Source organism: Poecilia formosa, unplaced genomic scaffold, assembly GCF_000485575.1.
Source record: "Poecilia formosa unplaced genomic scaffold, Poecilia_formosa-5.1.2 Scaffold544, whole genome shotgun sequence".
Lineage (NCBI taxonomy): Eukaryota > Metazoa > Chordata > Actinopteri > Cyprinodontiformes > Poeciliidae > Poecilia > Poecilia formosa.
In genome coordinates, this window is record NW_006800483.1 from 10,590 (window position 1) to 28,342 (window position 17,753).

General features: G+C 44.6%; 2 long non-coding RNA genes across 2 annotated transcripts in view; one reads left to right on the forward strand and one right to left on the reverse strand.

Annotated features, from left to right (window-relative positions):
* Nucleotides 1-3,606: 3,606 nt before the first annotated feature.
* LOC107834189 (uncharacterized) lies at nucleotides 3,607-9,442 on the forward strand. The gene is made up of 3 exons (XR_001659969.1): nucleotides 3,607-3,617; nucleotides 4,893-4,900; nucleotides 9,225-9,442. It is a non-coding gene; the product is annotated as an uncharacterized LOC107834189 (long non-coding RNA).
* The window catches only part of LOC107834188 (uncharacterized), a 23,348-nt gene continuing 14,820 nt past the window's right edge, over nucleotides 9,226-17,753 (reverse strand). The window contains exons 2-3 of the long non-coding RNA XR_001659968.1: nucleotides 15,226-15,232; nucleotides 9,226-9,305 (exon numbers count right to left, since the gene is read on the reverse strand). This is a non-coding gene — a long non-coding RNA (uncharacterized LOC107834188). The remainder of the gene's footprint in view (nucleotides 9,306-15,225; nucleotides 15,233-17,753) is intronic.

A 17,753-nucleotide genomic window follows, 5' to 3' on the forward strand; every position in this document is an offset into this window, starting at 1 on the left:
GACCCAAATGCAGCAGGCGAGGAACCAGGAAGTAAGATCAAGATGACTTTAATGGTGAATAGGCAGCTCATACAGTCCAAGGAACATGCAGCGCGGCAGAGCAAAAGCTAGGCTCAGCACCAGCAGTACAGGAAAAAACTGACGAAGGGAGCTGACGCCATCACAGGACTTAACCAGTTCAACTGAGATGACGAAACGAGAGACCAACGACACGACAGGGTTGAGACGACTACGATCCGACAAGAAATAAAGACAACAAGTGGGATTAAATATACAGGGAGGGTAATCAGGGAATGAGACACACCTGGGAAGCAATCAACAGGGAGGACAGGACTAAACACAGAAAACCTCAAAGTAACAACACAGAACACAACAGTCTGAACAGCAGCAGAGCCTTCAGCCAGGATTTAAAGACAGAGTCAGAGGGCCTTTGGGGAGGAAAATGGACATTTATTCTAAATAGTAGAATCATGTGAATAAGTTGTACATTTACAGAATAAAGATGCTTTTTGTCCATAAGGCGCATTCACAAAGCGGGCAGCTCGATGGCTGCAGCTGGACCGGTACCGGTACCGCTCGGCTCCTTCTTTAAGTTTTGCTCAGAGATCCAGGATGATCAGTCTGGATGAATCTAAACACCAGTAAACAATCAGATCAATATGATCTCTGATCAATCCTCCCTCTGGATCCTTCCTTTGTTCTCCATCAGAGCCAAAGCTCCACATTTACGCAGCTACTGATATGTGTGATTGCAGACACACCTTGATCACCTTAAATATTCAAACCTGTTGATTATTTTTAATCAGCATGTTGGAGTTAATCTGCTGATCCAAACCTGTTTTCTTTTTTTAGTGAGAATGAAATGACCCCACAGATGTGCTTCGGCTCACAGACCAATGTTACATCTTTATGAGCCAAAAACTGAGAAAAAGTACTATTTACATTACAGTGAGGTTTTCACATCCTTTTATTCTTATTTTCTTTATTTTGTGTTCGTGTTAGCTTATTGTCTGAGGATAAATGCGGTTCAGTTTCATCGTTTAAGCAATAAAATATTAAAATCATGAAAAACAGGTTTGGTGCTTCTTGGTCTAAAAAACACCGAATGCAGTCAGATTTCAGTGAGGTAAGCAGGCGTGGAGCTATAGGGGACGCTGGGGGGGCAGCTGCCCCCCGGCCCGGGCCCGGATGGGTGCCCATGGTGGTCCAGGTCTGGAGGTGCCAGGGAGGGAGGAATGGTTTCAAATCACTTTAATGTCTTATTATCGACAGAGAAAGTGCGCCCTCGCCTGTTCAGAAAGGTGTTTGTAATGTTAAAGTGACTGTCCCTCAATGGAATATATAGTAGTCTGTCCCAGTGACTCTTCCACTCACTCACGGTTTAGCCAATGTGCTTCCTCGGTAAAAATCAAATGACAAACGCGGCCCAAACCCCCCCACCCCCCCCGCTCAGCAGCTTCCAGCAGAGCAGGTGATGCACGTAAGGGGCCCGGTCATTGGCCCCGCCCCCTGGCCCGACGCTGAGTTGTTCCGCTAGTGAAGGTAAGGTAATTTTATTTATATAGCACATTTTCAGCAACAAGGCAATTCAAAGTGCTTTATATGAATTAGAAGGAAATACAAACAAATGCTTGAAAGAACAAAACAAAGCAAAATGACTAATGTAAATCGTTTTCTGGTGTAACGTGAGTAGTTACAGTTTCTAAAAAAGTAGTAATAGAAAAGTCATTAAGCAGTGACTGTTCCTGTTAAGTATTTCTGGATTCCAAGTTCGTAGTTATTCTGATTCTTATTCCATTTCTGGCCTGTATAATATTGATCTAAATAGTGCGTACTCCACAATTTCTAATATTACTAATAAACTAAAATAATCCTTTTCTGGGTTAAATAGGGAGTACTCCACCATTTTTAAAACAAAAAAGAGGAAAGGACACATTAGGGCAAATGGCAACATTCAGACAAAACAAAGGGGCAAAGCAAAGGCATGAGTGAAGGCGGTGACGTCAAAGGGCCATGAAACCAGGTTGCCCAGCCTCCCGGTAAAGTCCGATAGATTTGCTGTTATCTAGGAATGTCCTTGGGAGCGCTCAGCTCCATGGATACAGGAGGGGGTGAGGTGGGAAGGAGCTTTATGTTTACATATCTTCAAGGAGATTGGAAATATGCAGCCCTTCCAAGGCCACACGGGGAAAGCCAATTCAGATACAGAATGTCTTAGGTCGGGAAGATTATAAATTTCAATCTTCCCTAAAGTCTCTCCGATACATCTCAGTTCCCAATCATCCAAATTAGTTTGGTCGTTCCACTGAGCTAAAACTAGCAACTTCTCCAAGATCGATTTCACTCATTAGTGAGTTTTAGAGTCCTCGTCTCTGTCCACACCAACAGTCTGAGTGTTTGCTAGTTCGGCCAAGTCCGTCACAAATTTGTCGATAATCCAGGAATCCACAATCTCCAAACAGGAGAAATCCTGTTATCATGAATAAATCCAGGGTGAATCCCGCCGGGTGTGTCTCTGCAGGACAAGAGGCTCTCCTGTGCCCAGACTTCTCGTCAGAAATTTGATCAATTGCATTGAGAGATCGGTTGACCAGATACATAATTTGTAGATTCAGAGAATGTGCAAAGAAAGGCTCCAAAAATATAGCAAAAGACAGGGCAGGCATGGGCAGGGAGGGAGCAGAGGGAAAAAGCGTCCGCCTTCATCAAGAGCAAGAGAGAAAGTCAGTGTATTTAGGTGAATTTTGACACGTTGAAGTTTATTATTGTCCACAGAAAAAGTTTGCATGGCTGCTGCACATTTTCACGTCAGCGAAAAAGTGTACGTATATTTACACAAACCTTGACGCAAAGTTAATTTTTATACATGCCGACTTTTGCGTAAAATTTGGCGCCACACTTTTTTGTGCGCACGCCGCTTCATGCATGAAGCCCCTGAGCAGCTTCTGGCTTCACATGGAGAAACAATGAAAGCTCAGAGCTCTGCAGTCTGACCTGCAGATGATGCATCATCAGTCAACATGAGGTCTGGCCTCGTCATCATGGCTGACAGCTGAATGCCGAGGAGGCACATGACCTCAAAACATCTGCTTATCAGGACTCTGCTGACTTCAGACTGAAGGTCAGAGGTCACGAAAACAGGTTGAAGGCTGCAGAGCAGCAGAAACTATTGTGTCGACCTTAGAAAGTTGATTCAGTTTACAGGAACCCACTGAGGATTCATGCACACACCTTCCCAGTCCGATCCGCTTCAACCTGATGTGGTAATGTGGCCTCGGTTTCTGCAGTCCACTTCATCCCGACTCGTCTGCTTCAACCCGACTCCAGTCCGCTTTAGTTGAACTCTGTCCATCCTGGTCCATCATTTTCTCTCTGGTTTTGTCTGACCAGAAGACTAGATCCTGTGACAGTCGCATCCAGGACTACGGCCTCTGTGCCTCCGAGATTACCTTTGACCCCTCCTGAACTGATAGTCAGCTGCTGGTTTCGTTAGCGTTAGCTTGGCTGTGCTGACCAGGATCAGGGTTCTTGGTGAATCATCTCAGGCTGTTTTTAGTTCTGACCCAGTTTCAGCTTCAGATCTGTTTACTTCCTGTAATCCGGACAAGCAGCTCCATGTTGGAGACGGTTCCCGTCAGTAAACACGGCGTCCGTCACCGCCCTCAGCATCAGATGGAAAGATAAACCAGCCTGAAGTGGAAAGGAGGAAGAGGAGAAGGATGAAGAGCGCGTTTTGGCAGCTGTCCTGCTGCGATACGCCGGTGAACTCTGGCCTGTTTTCTGCCTTTCAGGGAGATCTTGTTGTCCCCATGGAGGAGTCACGGTCTGTTTCAGAAGCTGAATGTGAGCGGGACGCTTGGATTAGATCCTGATCCTCTCAGTTTTTATCAAATCAAAGCAGAACGGTTCGGATGCCAGAGTAAACGCGAAGAATAAAGCTGAGCAGAGATTACTGCTGTTTGATTCGAGGCATTTTGATGCCAAGATATTTCATGTTGTTGTGTTTTCATCTCCAGCTCAGGCCGCAGCGCGTTCCTGCCGGGAGAGGAAACAGAATGTAGGTCAGATCTTTGATTAGGCCATCCGCCAGGAACTGATGAGATCAGATGGAGTGGACCCGGTTCAGGCTTCGGATCAGCTGGTTCTGCTGAGACGGAGCGGGGAGAAACAAACATGGCCTTCCAGTGATCTGCTGGGCTCTTCTGGGCAGAACCAGTAAAAGGTCCAGACCTTCAGAACCACTTTAGGGTTCAGAGCAGCTCCTTCTTTGCTGGTTTTCTGATGAAATGGTTCTGGTTCTGTCAGGTCGGGTCAGGTCCACTACAGTAAAATCAGAACCTGCAGCAGCGTTAGCACCATTTACCCATGATGCTCAGCTACCGTGACTCAGGAAGTTTGAACAGACATTCATTTCCTGTACTTGGTTCTGATTGAGATCGGTCTGGATTCACAACAGAGCCTCAAAAAGTGGATCTGGGTCCGGTTGTTTGGTCGCTGCCAGAATCACGGGACTGAACCCGTCTGAAGAGGTCCATGGAGCCGGTGGGTGCCGCAGCAGATGTCCTGAGGCCAGGTTACAGCGGACAGATTTTATTCACTGATTTCTGTTATGTAGGATGATCTGCTGGAACGGATCTACTGGAACGGATCTACTGGAACGGATCTACTGGAATGGATCTGCTGGAACGGATCTGCTGGAACGGATCTGCTGGAACGGATCTGGAGACGATTCGGCCGAGTGAAACTGTGACGAGCAGAAGATGGTTTCTGCTTTCCGTGGTTTCGGCTCCGGAGGCTTCCTGTGGAGGAACGCGTCCCGTCTTGAGCAGGAATGTTTGAAGCCTGGAGCTACGATCATTTTCAGCTCTATTCATTTTTCTGCCATAGCACAGGGTCAGAGGTCAAAGGTCAGGGTTCTGAATAATTTCTTGTTTTTAGTTGAGCTTTGTTCAACTTTTTGTACCTGTAGTGGTCAGGAAACGGCTCCGGGACTCGACAGGAGTCCAAACTCCCAGCAGATGCCGAGTCCTGCTGGTGCGGTTCAGTCGGAACTGCAGCAGAAACAGAGCCGAAGCAACACAGTGATCCAAATAGGGCATAAAAAGTGTGATATTTGGCCCCGCCCCCTTTAATGGAGAGCAAACAGGAAGAGGAGAAACTCGTGCCACAGCCTTCCTCCACGGCCAGGAGGCGCTACAGAGCCGTCTGGCTAAAGCTGCTATTGATCATGAAACAAGTGCCAAAGGATTAATGAACAGAAACTGAATGATGCGCAACACAAGTTCATAGATGTATTTTATTATATTATTTATATTTATTATTATATTTTCTTCTATTTGCAGCCAGGAGGGTGTTGGTTCAAATTCTCTAGAATAGTCTAAAGTTCTGCATAAAGAGCATAAAACCTCTAGAATGTGACTATTGTTAGCTTAGCAAAGTGGTTCCACTAAACTGCCTTCTGATTGGCTCTTGGTTCCATCACAGAGCCTTCTGATTGGCTGGGAGGCATAAAGGCTAGAACAGGATGTTACAGACGCTCCACTGAGCCTCATGAAGACCTGAAACCAGAATCTCTGATGGCATTAAAGGAACCAAACATCGAACTGAGAACCTGAGCTCTCCCTCGGTCCTCTGGGGGCTTCTCAGACCCAGAACAGTTCTGGTTCTGTTCTGTGTGTCTGGTGGAGCCGTTGAGTCGGCAGCCTGAAGCATGTTGGGATATTTTTGGTAAATTCTTCCCCATTTGTCCCTCCGGGTCGCAGTGACCCGGTACCGAGCCCAGAGCCTTTTGTGTCTCACAGCAGAAGAACTGAGCCGCTTCAGGCCCGGACGGCCTGGGCCAAGCCCCGTCCCCAACACATACACACACACACACACACACTAATGACACACACACCAGGTCTGCTGCTGAATGGTGCGTCCCAGCAGCAGTTTAACCCTTTAATGATCTATTGGAGGAAATGTTCTGATTAAAGCCTTTCCCTCTAACATGACTCACCACCACACTGATGAACAGAACCCAGCAGAACCTGGTTCCGTCAGCTGCTGATTGTGGGTTGGGGTCAACCGAGTCAGTCCAATCACTGTGATCACAGTCAGCATCGTCCTCTGCTGTTAGGGATGTGCACAACGGAACCAAACAGAACCAGGACGTTCCCAGGTTGGAGCATCCAGACGATCAGGTCTAGATGATCCAGATTCCTGATTCCGTCCAGACCAGATTTAAAGGGTCGGTGTTGTAAAATCACCTTTCTGATCTGATCTTTGTCATGTTTTAATGTTTTTCCTGCTGGGCTGCTTTGATTCTTTCATGTTTCAGAAATCATTTCATCTCCATGGCAACCATTCAGCTGCTAAACGTCTGGGTGGACCTAGCCCCGTCTCAGAAGCTCCTCCCCCNGGGCCATGATTCTCTCTCTCAGGTCAGTTGCTGTCTCGTTCAGCTCAGATGGTTCGTTCATTACTGGGGCTACATACCCAGTCTCTGGGCGGGTAGTAGTAGTTAACTCCCCCCTGTCCTGACATCCAGGTTCCTCCCCCTTGCCGTAGCATCCAGGCTCATTGTTTTTTTCAGTGAATGAAAAAAACAATAAATTCTAGCAGACTAAAATATTTTTATTCCATTACACAAAGTGTCCTACTACCCCAATACTTTAAATTGAGATGTTTTACTTAAAAATAAATTTTAAAAAATCAAAACATGCTCACCTTTTCACAGAGTTGTTCGCATAGGGTCAAACATTTTTCATTAAAACTCATTGAAAACCATCATTCTTTTAGAAATAAAATTGGTTAGTAATATTAAATCACAGCAGAAGTCAACCAACAATGTATATGGTGCTCTGGACAACAGTTTTCCTTTTTTTTGTAAAAGTATGTCATAAACATGTCAACTCTGTTACATAACAGAGTTGGTGTTAGTAACAGAATCGACAGGACCGTAATAATTTAGAACTGAAAACCATCAACTCTGTTACCCTATTTGGTAACAGAGTTGACCATTTCAAACATTTTTGTTAAAAACTCCACTTGTGAGTAGAAATGCTGAAAATACATGACACCAATGAGATAGTAGTTTAAAAACCATTAAATAAACTTGTCTCTGATCAAAAATCTGTGGTATTTTTCTCATGATACTTTTGTTACCCTTTTGCTATATAATATGTTTTATTTTTGAAATTGTAACACTTCATGTAGCTACGAATCATTTATGTCTTTATTGTAAAGAAAAAAAATGTTTTTTTTACTCATTACTGACAGCATTGAAAATATTGGTCATTTCATAAATGTATATCAATATGTGCATTTATTGGTCTTCAATTCCCAACATGGCACAGAAAAATTCACAGTATTTAATGTTTCTGTAACAATATTTAATAAAAACATGTGTTTTTATTAAATATTAATGGAACATAACATGGTGGATTGTCCCATAACAGGGTGAAAAATTAATGTCTTCTAAAATCTGATGATTTTCATCATTAGTTGCAGAATTGCCTCCTTCAAGTCAAAGTATAGGCAGAGTATTTGTCCTGGCTCTATTTGGGAAAACAGGTGACATCCCTGTAGTGGATTTTCCCCTGACAGACTCATTGTTCCTCACAGGAGTCAATGGGGGCAACTAGTGAAATGAAAACAGACAAATGGCAAAGACATCTGTTAATACCTCAGACTGCTCTGCAACTCTATTCCATCATCTGACATTTTTTATTTTTCACCCTAATTTCCACCCATAACAGGGTGGAACTTTTCTAACTAATCTACCTGTAGCTCTTTATGTGGTCAACATTTAGCTAGTTAACCTTCAACAGAATAATAAACCTTTAATGACTAAATCTAATATAATGTTTTTTAAATTCTACTGAATAAACATCTTCACAATCTATCCTAACAGGGTGGAGCTTTAAGCTTTACTCATCCAGGTTTAACATGTTTAAGAGAAGAAACGGTACAGAGATGGTGACAGTTGAAGCTTACTTTGTTTTCCATGGTTGAATTTACTTCAAAACCTTTGATGTCACTTACATTAAATGGTTTTTATGGAATTTTAGACTTTTTTTTTTTGAGTCAATTAAATATCACATATATTACAGAGGAAAAATAAAATGTTGCCAAGTTTAGATTTAACTGAACTGATTACGGTAGTTTCCGAACAGTAACTGTAACAGTGCTGATCCTTCGTGTCTGCTACTAGTATGTGCTAAATGAAAATAGGCGCTTTCTTCTTCTTCTGCTTTAGATTTCAACAGCAGCTTGCATCCATTATTGTTGCACTACTGCCATCTACTGGATCCTAATATCTATTCCTCAAATTGTCATAATGATCCCAGTATTATAAAAAAAAAAACGAAAAATCTTCTTTTTCCCCTCAGTGCTATGTACAGATTAACAACATTCTAAAATTTCAATTCCCTATTAAAACCTAATTCCGTTTTAATGGGCGCTTTATTTTTTTATTTCCAATTTTTACTTCCAATGATTCACTTCCTGCTAAAGAGCCCCCTGGTGGTTGAAGAAAAATCCACATATAAGGGGCTTATACTCTGGAAAATACGGTATTTATAATAATAATTATTATATATTTTATTTAAAAGGTGCTTTGAGGGAACATAAGGTCACCTCACAAAAATAAAAATACATTTGAAAGAAAACAAAATCCAAATAAAAAAATAAATAAATGCAAATGCCTGTCTGTCATGTTGTGATGTGAATACAGACCCAAATGCAGCAGGCGAGGAACCAGGAAGTAAGATCAAGATGACTTTAATGGTGAATAGGCAGCTCATACAGTCCAAGGAACATGCAGCGCGGCAGAGCAAAAGCTAGGCTCAGCACCAGCAGTACAGGAAAAAACTGACGAAGGGAGCTGACGCCATCACAGGACTTAACCAGTTCAACTGAGACGACGAAACGACAGACCAATGACACGACAGGGTTGACACGACTACGATCCGACAAAAGACAAAGACAACAAGTGGGATTAAATATACAGGGAGGGTAATCAGGGAATGAGACACACCTGGGAAGCAATCAACAGGGAGGACAGGACTAAACACAGAAAACCTCAAAGTAACTACACAGAAACACAGAAAACAACAGTCTGAACAGCAGCAGTTCAGCCGGGATTTAAAGACAGACAGAGTCAGAGGGCCTTGGGGGGGAAAGTGGACGTTTATTCTAAATAGTAGAATCATGTGAATAAGTTGTACATTTACAGAATAAAGATGCTTTTTGTCCATAAGGCGCTTTCACAAAGCGGGCGGCTCGGTGGCTGCAGCTGGACCGGTACCGGTACCGCTCGGCTCCTTCTTTAAGTTCTGCTCAGAGGTCCAGGGTGATCAGTCTGGGTTAATCTAAACACCAGTAAACCATCAGATCAATATGATCTCTGATCAATCCTCCCTCTGGATCCTTCCTTTGTTCTCCATCAGAGCCAAAGCTCCACATTTACGCAGCTCCTGATATGTGTGATTGCAGACAAACCCTGATCACCTTAAATAATCAAACCTGTTGATTATTTTTAATCAGCATGTTGGAGTTAATCTGCTGATCCAAACCTGTTTTCTTTATTTAGTGAGAATGAAATGACCCCACAGATGCGCTTCAGCTCACAGACCAACGTTACATCTTTATGAGACAAAAACTGAGAAAAAGTACTATTTCCATTACAGTGAGGTTTTCACATCCTTTTATTTTTATTTTCTTTATTTTGTGTTCGTGTTAGCTTATTGTCTGAGGAGTTTCATCGTTTAAGCAATAAAATATTAAAATCATGAAAAACATCAGGTTTGGTGCTTCTTGGTCTAAAAAACACCGAATGCAGTCAGATTTCAGTGAGGTAAGCAGGCGTGGAGCTATAGGGGAGGCTGGGGGGGCGGCTGCCCCCCGGCCCGGGCCCAGAAGGGGGCCCATGGTGACCCGGGTCTGGAGGTGCCAGGGAGGGAGGAGTGGTTTCAAATTCCTTTAATGTCTGATTATCGACAGAGAAAGTGCGCCCTCGCCTGTTCAGAAAGGTGTATGTAATGTTAAAGTTACTGTCCCTCAATGGAATATATAGTAGTCAGTCCCAGTGACTCTTCCACTCACTCACGGTTTAGCCAATGTGCTTCCTCGGTAAAAATCAAAAGACAAACGCGGCCCAACTCCCCCCCCCCTCGCTCAGCAGTTTCCAGCAGAGCAGGTGATACACGTGAGGGGCCCGGGCATTGGCCCCGCCCCCTGGCCCGACGCTGACTTGTTCCGCTAGTGAAGGTAAGGTAATTTTATTTATATAGCACATTTTCAGCAACAAGGCAATTCAAAGTGCTTTACATGAGTTAAAAGGAAATACAAACAAAATAAACCTAAGGAAAGAAAAAGAACAAAACAAAGCAAAATGACTAATGTAAATCCTTTTTACATTAGTCATTTTGAGTAGTTACAGTTTCTAAAAAAGTAGTAATAGAAAAGTAATTAAGCAGTGACTGTTCCTGTTAAGTATTTCTGGATTCCAAGTTCGTAGTTATTCTGATTCTTATTCCATTTCTGGCCTGTATAATGTTGATCTAAATAGTGCGTACTCCACAATTTCTGATATTACTAATAAACTAAAATAACCCTTTTCTGGGTTAAATAGGGAGTACTCCACCATTTGTAAAACAAAAAAGAGGAAAGGACACATTAGGGCAAATGGCAACATTCAGACAAAACAAAGGGCAAAGCAAAGGCATGAGTGAAGGCGGTGACGTCACAGGGCCATGAAACCAGGTTGCCCAGCCTCCCGGTAAAGTCCAATAGAGGTGATGTTATCTAGGAATGTCCTTGGGAGCGCTCAGCTCCACAGCTCCATGGATACAGGAGGGGGTGAGGTGGGAAGGAGCGTTATGGTTACATATCTTCAAGGAGATTGGAAATATGCAGCCCTTCCAAGGCCACACAGGGAAAGCCAATTCAGAAACAGAACGTCTTAGGTCGGGAAGATTATAAATTTCAATCCTCCCTAAAGTCTCTCCGATACGTCTCAGTTCCCAATCATCCAAATGAGTTTGGTCGTTCCACTGGACCGAAACTAGTAACTTCTCCAAGATTGATTCCAACTCGTTAGTGAGTTTTAGAGTCCTCGTCTCTGTCCACACCAACAGTCTGAGTGTTCGCTAGTTCGGCCAAGTCCAACACAAATTTGTCGATAATCCAGGAATCCACAAGCTCCAAACAGCGGGTTATTTACTTTTTTATAAATTTTAATAAAATATTTTCACAAGAATGAACATGTTGCCAGCAGGATTCACCCAGCAGGATTCACTCAAGGTGAATCCTGCTGGGTCTGTCCCTGCAGGACAGGAGGCTCTCTGTGCCCAGACTTCTCGTCAAAAATATCATCAATTGCATTGAAAGATCGGTTGACCAGATCCATAATTTGTAGATTTGGATGATGTGCAAAGAAAGGCTCCAAAAACATAGAAAAAGACAGAACAAAAACAGATCAAGCAGGTGTAGCGTAGTTGGTTCTGCGTTGTGTCTTGTGGGAAATAACAGCTAGACAACAGCTGATGTGAAGGCATTTTAATGCATTCACATAGCAGAAAATAGTCAAAACAGGCTTTTTCTCATCACAGTGCTCCACAGCGCCTGTTTAACCATGAACAGTACTATTTTCAGCACATGGATGTAGCATTTTCATTAGCAATGTTTCATGTAGCATAAGAGCAGCTACATATCTGCTAACACAGTTCTAGCACTGTTTAACAAAGTTCAAGTGCTCCAGAGCACATTAGTTTACAAGAACAGTAATCAAACTATTATTATACTTATTGAACACGGAAAACAAAACTTCATTCCTTCAAGAGCGGGAAAACCTTTCACGGACTATTATGGTATGACCCGTTACTTTTTCTTCTTAAACCCCGAACTGACACTCAAAACAACAATCCATGAACTCAGTATGTTTGACAGTAAAGATAATAATTCACATTTTCATTCACAACACATTAAATTTGAATAAAAATAATAATTTTGAACAGGAAGTTACCCGTTGTCTTGCAATGGATCTGTCGCCTTTCCAAAATAAAAGCTGCCAGTACTCATATGAGTTTCTACCGGAATAGCTTCTCATTTGACAATCTAGTGCAGTGGTTCCCAAACTACGGCCCACAGGCCGGATCCGGCCCGCCTCCACATTTGGCCCGGCCCCCTGAACAACACCAGAGAGTGTTCAGATTTTTTTTTCATATACCGTATTTTCCGGACTATAAGCCGCTAGTTTTTTCCTAAGCTTTGAACCATGCAACTTATATGTGGATTTTTCTTCAACCACCAGGGGGCTCTTTAGCAGGAAGTGAATCATTGGAAGTCAAAATTGGAAATAAAAAAAGAAAGCGCCCATTAAGACGGAATTAGGTTTTAATAGGGAATTGAAATTTGAGAATGTTGTTGATCAGTTAAATGGCATTGAGGGGAAAAAGATTTTTCAGGTTTTTTTTTAATAATACTGGGATCATTATGAGAATTTGAGGTGTAGATATGAGGATCCAGTAGATGGCAGTAGTGCAGCAATAATGGAGGCAAGCTCCCGTTGAAATCTAAAGAAGAAGAAGAAAGCGAATATTTTCATTTAGCACATACTAGTAGCAGACACGAAGGATCAGCACTGTTACAGTTACCGTTCGGAAACTGAAATCAGTTCAGTTAAATCTAAACTTGGCAACATTTTCTGTTACAAACTGACTCCGGCCCCCAGCAGAGAAGGGAAAAGTAATGTGGCCCTCAAAGGGAAAAGTTTGGGGACCCCTGTCTCAGATGAAAAAGAAATCTCTGTCACCTCAGTACAACATCACATCCATCGCTGCAAAAACATCTGCAACAGGACCATCACTGGTCTCAACCAGAACCGACACTTCGCTGACCGCAAAAGATCCCCTGCCCCACAGTATTCACCAGGACAAAAAGTTTGGCTTTCAGCACGAAATATCCCACTCAAATCTATGTCCAGAAAACTCTCCCCCAGGTTCATCGGTCCTTATGAAGTTTAGAGTCATCAGTCCCTCAGCTGTCTGCCTCCTCCTCCCATCATCTCTCCATTTTCATCCCACGTTTCATGTCTCCCAAGTCAAACCTGTTCATACCAGCACATTGTGCCCTCCTTCTGAGCCCCCTCCTCCCGCTCATGACATTGGTGGGCATCCTGCCTTTACTGTTCACTGGGTCGTGGACTCCCATCGGCGAAATTGTGTTGGTAGTACCTCGCCAACTGGGAGGGCTACGGCCCAGAGGAACGCTTTTGGGTTCCAGAAAGCCAGGAGCCCGAGTTCCTGGCTTTCTGGATTTTCCTCCCCGTGACGCCGTGGATTATTACCCACTAGTTGCCCGAGTTTCCTCCTCACCTTCAGCAGATGAATTGTCTTCAGTTCCTGGATTCCCAGCTGGCAGGCGGATCGCTCTTCAAATCTCCTCACCTGAACTTTCCTGTCCGTCCTCCACGCAGCCCTCACCATCCACCTCCAATGAACCCTCTGTCTGAACCACCCATCGGAACCTGAATCACGTCAAGAACCCCTACAACAGACCATTGCCCACGTGACCACTGTACTTCCACCTGGTGGAGAAACTTCACCAGCCCAAGTAAGATTAATCCATTCTTCTCTGAAGATCCACTGTCCGATCTACCTTGAACTCACCGTCTCTCTCTCACTGCTCTCCGGAGTACGGACGACCCTGGCCTTTTTTCCCAGGATGAAAAACCACACATTCTCATATCCACTCATTGTAAATAAACTTTATTTATCTGATCACCTGTTCTCCTGTCGTGTTCTGCATGTGGGCTAAAAGTCGAGAAGTCAATATTACATTTATTGTTTATTGCAATAGGCCTAATGCCTAATGTACATTTTTGAAGTAATTATGAGTTTTGGCGTAATACAAACTAATATTTTAGGTCCCAGGAACATTTTAACATATTTAGGCCAACATGTTAATCCTGGATCCCTTTAAAGAGACAGACATTAAGTCAAACTTATTTTGAGTCATATTTGACATAAGGCATGTTTCTAACAGCTGAAGGCAGCAGCACCCTAACCCTAAACTGTGTCTGGAAACATGATCATTTCTAACGGCCTGTTTTCCTCCCAGATGAGACACCTGAAGCTTCACTCCATTGGTTTGTGCAGACAGCCTCAGCAGAACCACAACTCACATGCTAGCTCAATTAGCCTGTTCAGCTAGCATGAGGCTAGCAGCCAGAGAAACACTGCTCCACGCAACAGGCAGCTCTGCCAGTTTTTCTCTATCTGAGACCAATAATTAAATATCCATTTTATTTAATATTTTTGGTTAATTTGTTCAGTTCTCTTAGGGATTCAAAATGTCTTCCTGAGTCAGTGCTAATTGCAGCAACAGCAGCACCTGCTGCAGCAGCTGGAGTTCCTGGTGTCCATGGAGAGCAGAAGTTGTTGCTCCATCTTAGTTGCGCCTTCTGCAGTGGAGGACATATGAGGACATCATGTCTCCTCCATGAGACGGTGCAGAACACGCTGCTTAGGATGTATATTTCTGCGAAGCTGAGTTTGGTTCTGGTGAGATTTGGGTTCCTCTGCAGATCCAGAGAGGCTCAGCAGGACCGGCTGATGAGATCCAGATGTTGGAGTCGGATCAAACACGCCAAACTGCGATTGATCCCCAGCAGCAACACAACGCAACATCCAGCTAAAAGAACCAGAACCAAGATCCAGAACCCAGACGCAAGTCACTGGACTGTCAGCAACCAGCTGCTGGTGGTTCTGGAGCTTATGGTGGCCTTTGACTCTGTGGACCTCGCTGTGGTTTTGTGGATTCTGTGGTTCGGCCTTCAAACGGTTGCTGCTTCTCTTCTGAGCGGGGTGCCGCAGGGCTCCGCTTTAGGACTCTTGGTTTTGTCCTTGTTGTCTCTGGGATTTATTGCAAACCGCCGAAACGTTAAATTGACTTGTTGTGCAGATGATGTGATCTTTATTCACCAGGCAGAACTTTCTGTTCCCGAACGACCAGCAAGCAGAACGGATCCCAGATGGAGACAAAGCTGCTGCTGGCTTCGGAAATTTCACAACTGAAAAACTTGAAATCACATCTGACAAAACAACTTGACAAACAAATCTCTGTTGTTCTCCAGATTTACTTATTTTCACCTGTTAAACCAGGTCAGACTGTTTTTATCCATTTGACCAACTCCAGGACTTCACCACCACACCTGCCATTCTCCCGTTTTGGTCGGGAAACTACCGTACTCTACTCCGTTCCCACCCTGGTGCGTATTAGTATCTTTAGTATCTTCCTGTAAACATTCCATATTATGGTAAAGATAGTGCCCCAACCTGGCAACACTTCTGGTTTTATCTACTTTGTTCTGCGTTGCTTTGCTGTTTCTGCTCTTTTACCTGTTGCTGTGTTGGGTTTTGACCCTGAAGCAGTTTGGTCTCCACTGTGGTCACTGCAAAAATGGATGTTGGTTGACTGATGGATTGATGGGGACTCCTTGGTGTCAGTGATCTTCCTCCAGAACATGGTGGAAACCTGGACCTACTCCTTCAGCGGTTGTGAAACAGTCAGCAGGTTGTTGTGCAAAGCTGCAGCATCCATCATGACTCCATGTCCTCCAGCTTCACGCCACATCGAGCATGTATCAACTATCAGAGCTGCAGAGAGCAGCCAGAGGACGCACATCTGCTAACACTCAACCCCCTGTGAGACAGAGTGTGTGTGTGTGTGTGTGTGTGTGTGTTAGGGGCGGGTTAACCCGACATCATGACCTGCATAAATCTGTCCACAAACAGGACTCACCTCCCTGCTGAGGACAAAGACATGTCTCTGGGAGGTAAATCGTTCAGATGCAGCGTCAAGATCACTGTCTGGAAAACTGAAGCAGTCACTCAGCTGTGTGTGTGTGTGTGTGTGTGTGTGTGTGCGTGCGTGCGTGTGTGTGTGTGTTTAGAGAAATGCTAATGAGTCATGAACTCAGATGAAGCGATTCACCTGGACTAAAAATAAGACGTCTTGTCTGAACAAAGTCTGACACCAACTCAATGTTCTCTCCAGGTGCAGAGGCGCTCCGGTCCAGGTGAGGTCGGGTCGGTCCAGGTCAGGACAGGTCATAATGGAAGAATGAGTGGTCCTGCTCTTCAGGCTAGAACCCGTCCAGGTTATTTCAGGTCACCATTCAGAACCAACCGAGAGGGTCTTTCTGTCCATCTTACCCAAGACATTCCTGTCTCGTCCTGTCCTGGATAGGTAAGGATGGGTAAATCCAACCAAAGCTAACGTGTTAGCCTAGCGCTAGCAGCAGAAATGGCTCCTGGTCTTTAGCCTAAAGAGAAATCCTCCAACCGCTAAAATCCTCCATCTTGTTTCCATCTGGTGAAGAAGGAAGTTGCTCTCAGTGTCTTCTGAGGTTTTTGTGTCGTTTCCTTCAGTGGTTCTTGGTGCAGCGCCCCCACAGGCCAGGAGGGGAACAGGTTGGTTTGACTCAGAACCACAGCAGCTGGAGGGGGAGCAGATGTTCTGGTTCCAGTAGAACCGGGTCTACCGGACCATCAGGTTTGACTTAGAGACAGTGTGTTCAGGAAAATCAGGATGTTTAAACATCTTTTCTGCTTCTCTCAGAGATCCAGAGGGAAACAACAGTCTCTGTTTCCCTCTGGATTTCATCACATCCATTGGCTGGTTTTGGTTCTGGTTCTGGTCCAGACCACACTGCTGTGTGAACGAACCCCCTGCAGCTGGGCGGTTCTGGTTTCCAGGAAGCGGGCCGTTTGATTGGGTCGTTATGCTGTCAGCAGCTTTCTGCAGACGTGAGGAATGTGAACATCTGATGGTTGGATCTGGTGTCTCTGTTGACAGGAAGCATTTCCTCTCATCTCTCGTCCAGAACCTCCAGGAACACAGCGTGCTGGCTGGACGGCTGCAGCCATCTCCCTCTAACTGGGTCAGCGGGATCTCAGGACCAATTCGGTTCTGTAAGAATCCCTCTGACCTCATCACAAGGGGATTCTGGGAGGATTTTCCTTCCAGAACATTCTGGTGAGCATGAGGAAGAGGAGGAGGTCTGCTGAGGATGGAGGAAGGCTCTGGACCTGCTCCAGGTTCTGTTCCTCTCTGAGCGTCTCCAGCAGGATAGGGACGGGTGTTTTCTGCCTGTCCCGCTGTCCAGGCCAGTGGCGCAACTACACATTATTCAGGTGGATGCGAAAACATAAATCGACGCCCCCCATCCCCCTCTCCCCAGAAGGAAGGTTGCAGGAGCCTGGAAAACATCCACTCGCTCTACCCCCCCTGAGACGACGCTACGTGAAAGGTAACACTCGCTACATTTACCTCGTAACGTGCGCGAGGTGAAGAAGCGTAAGCCACGCTGAAGTGTATAGGAAAACATAATCGGGGCGCCGCCCCTCCAGACGGGGTTTTGACGCCCCCTCTGGTGCAGCGCCCCTATGCGCTGCATACTCCCTTTTTGCGCCACTGGTCCAGGCCATGCCGTTATGAGAGTAAAACCCTGAACAATTCTGGACCAGGTGCTGGACAATCCGGGTCCTCACAGGAAGTGATGTCATATCTGCTGTCAGTCACTTCCTGGAGGACAGCAGATGGTTCCCAGAGAACAGGACATGATGTCGGTTTCTAACCAGGAGAAGTTGAGGTGTTTGGGGGAATCTGTCTGTCTCAGCTTCATGTTTTATCAGTGATTCTTGAGAATAGGGACAAAATGGGTTTTAATTTTCCCATAATTTTTTTTTTATTATTCCTCAACCTTA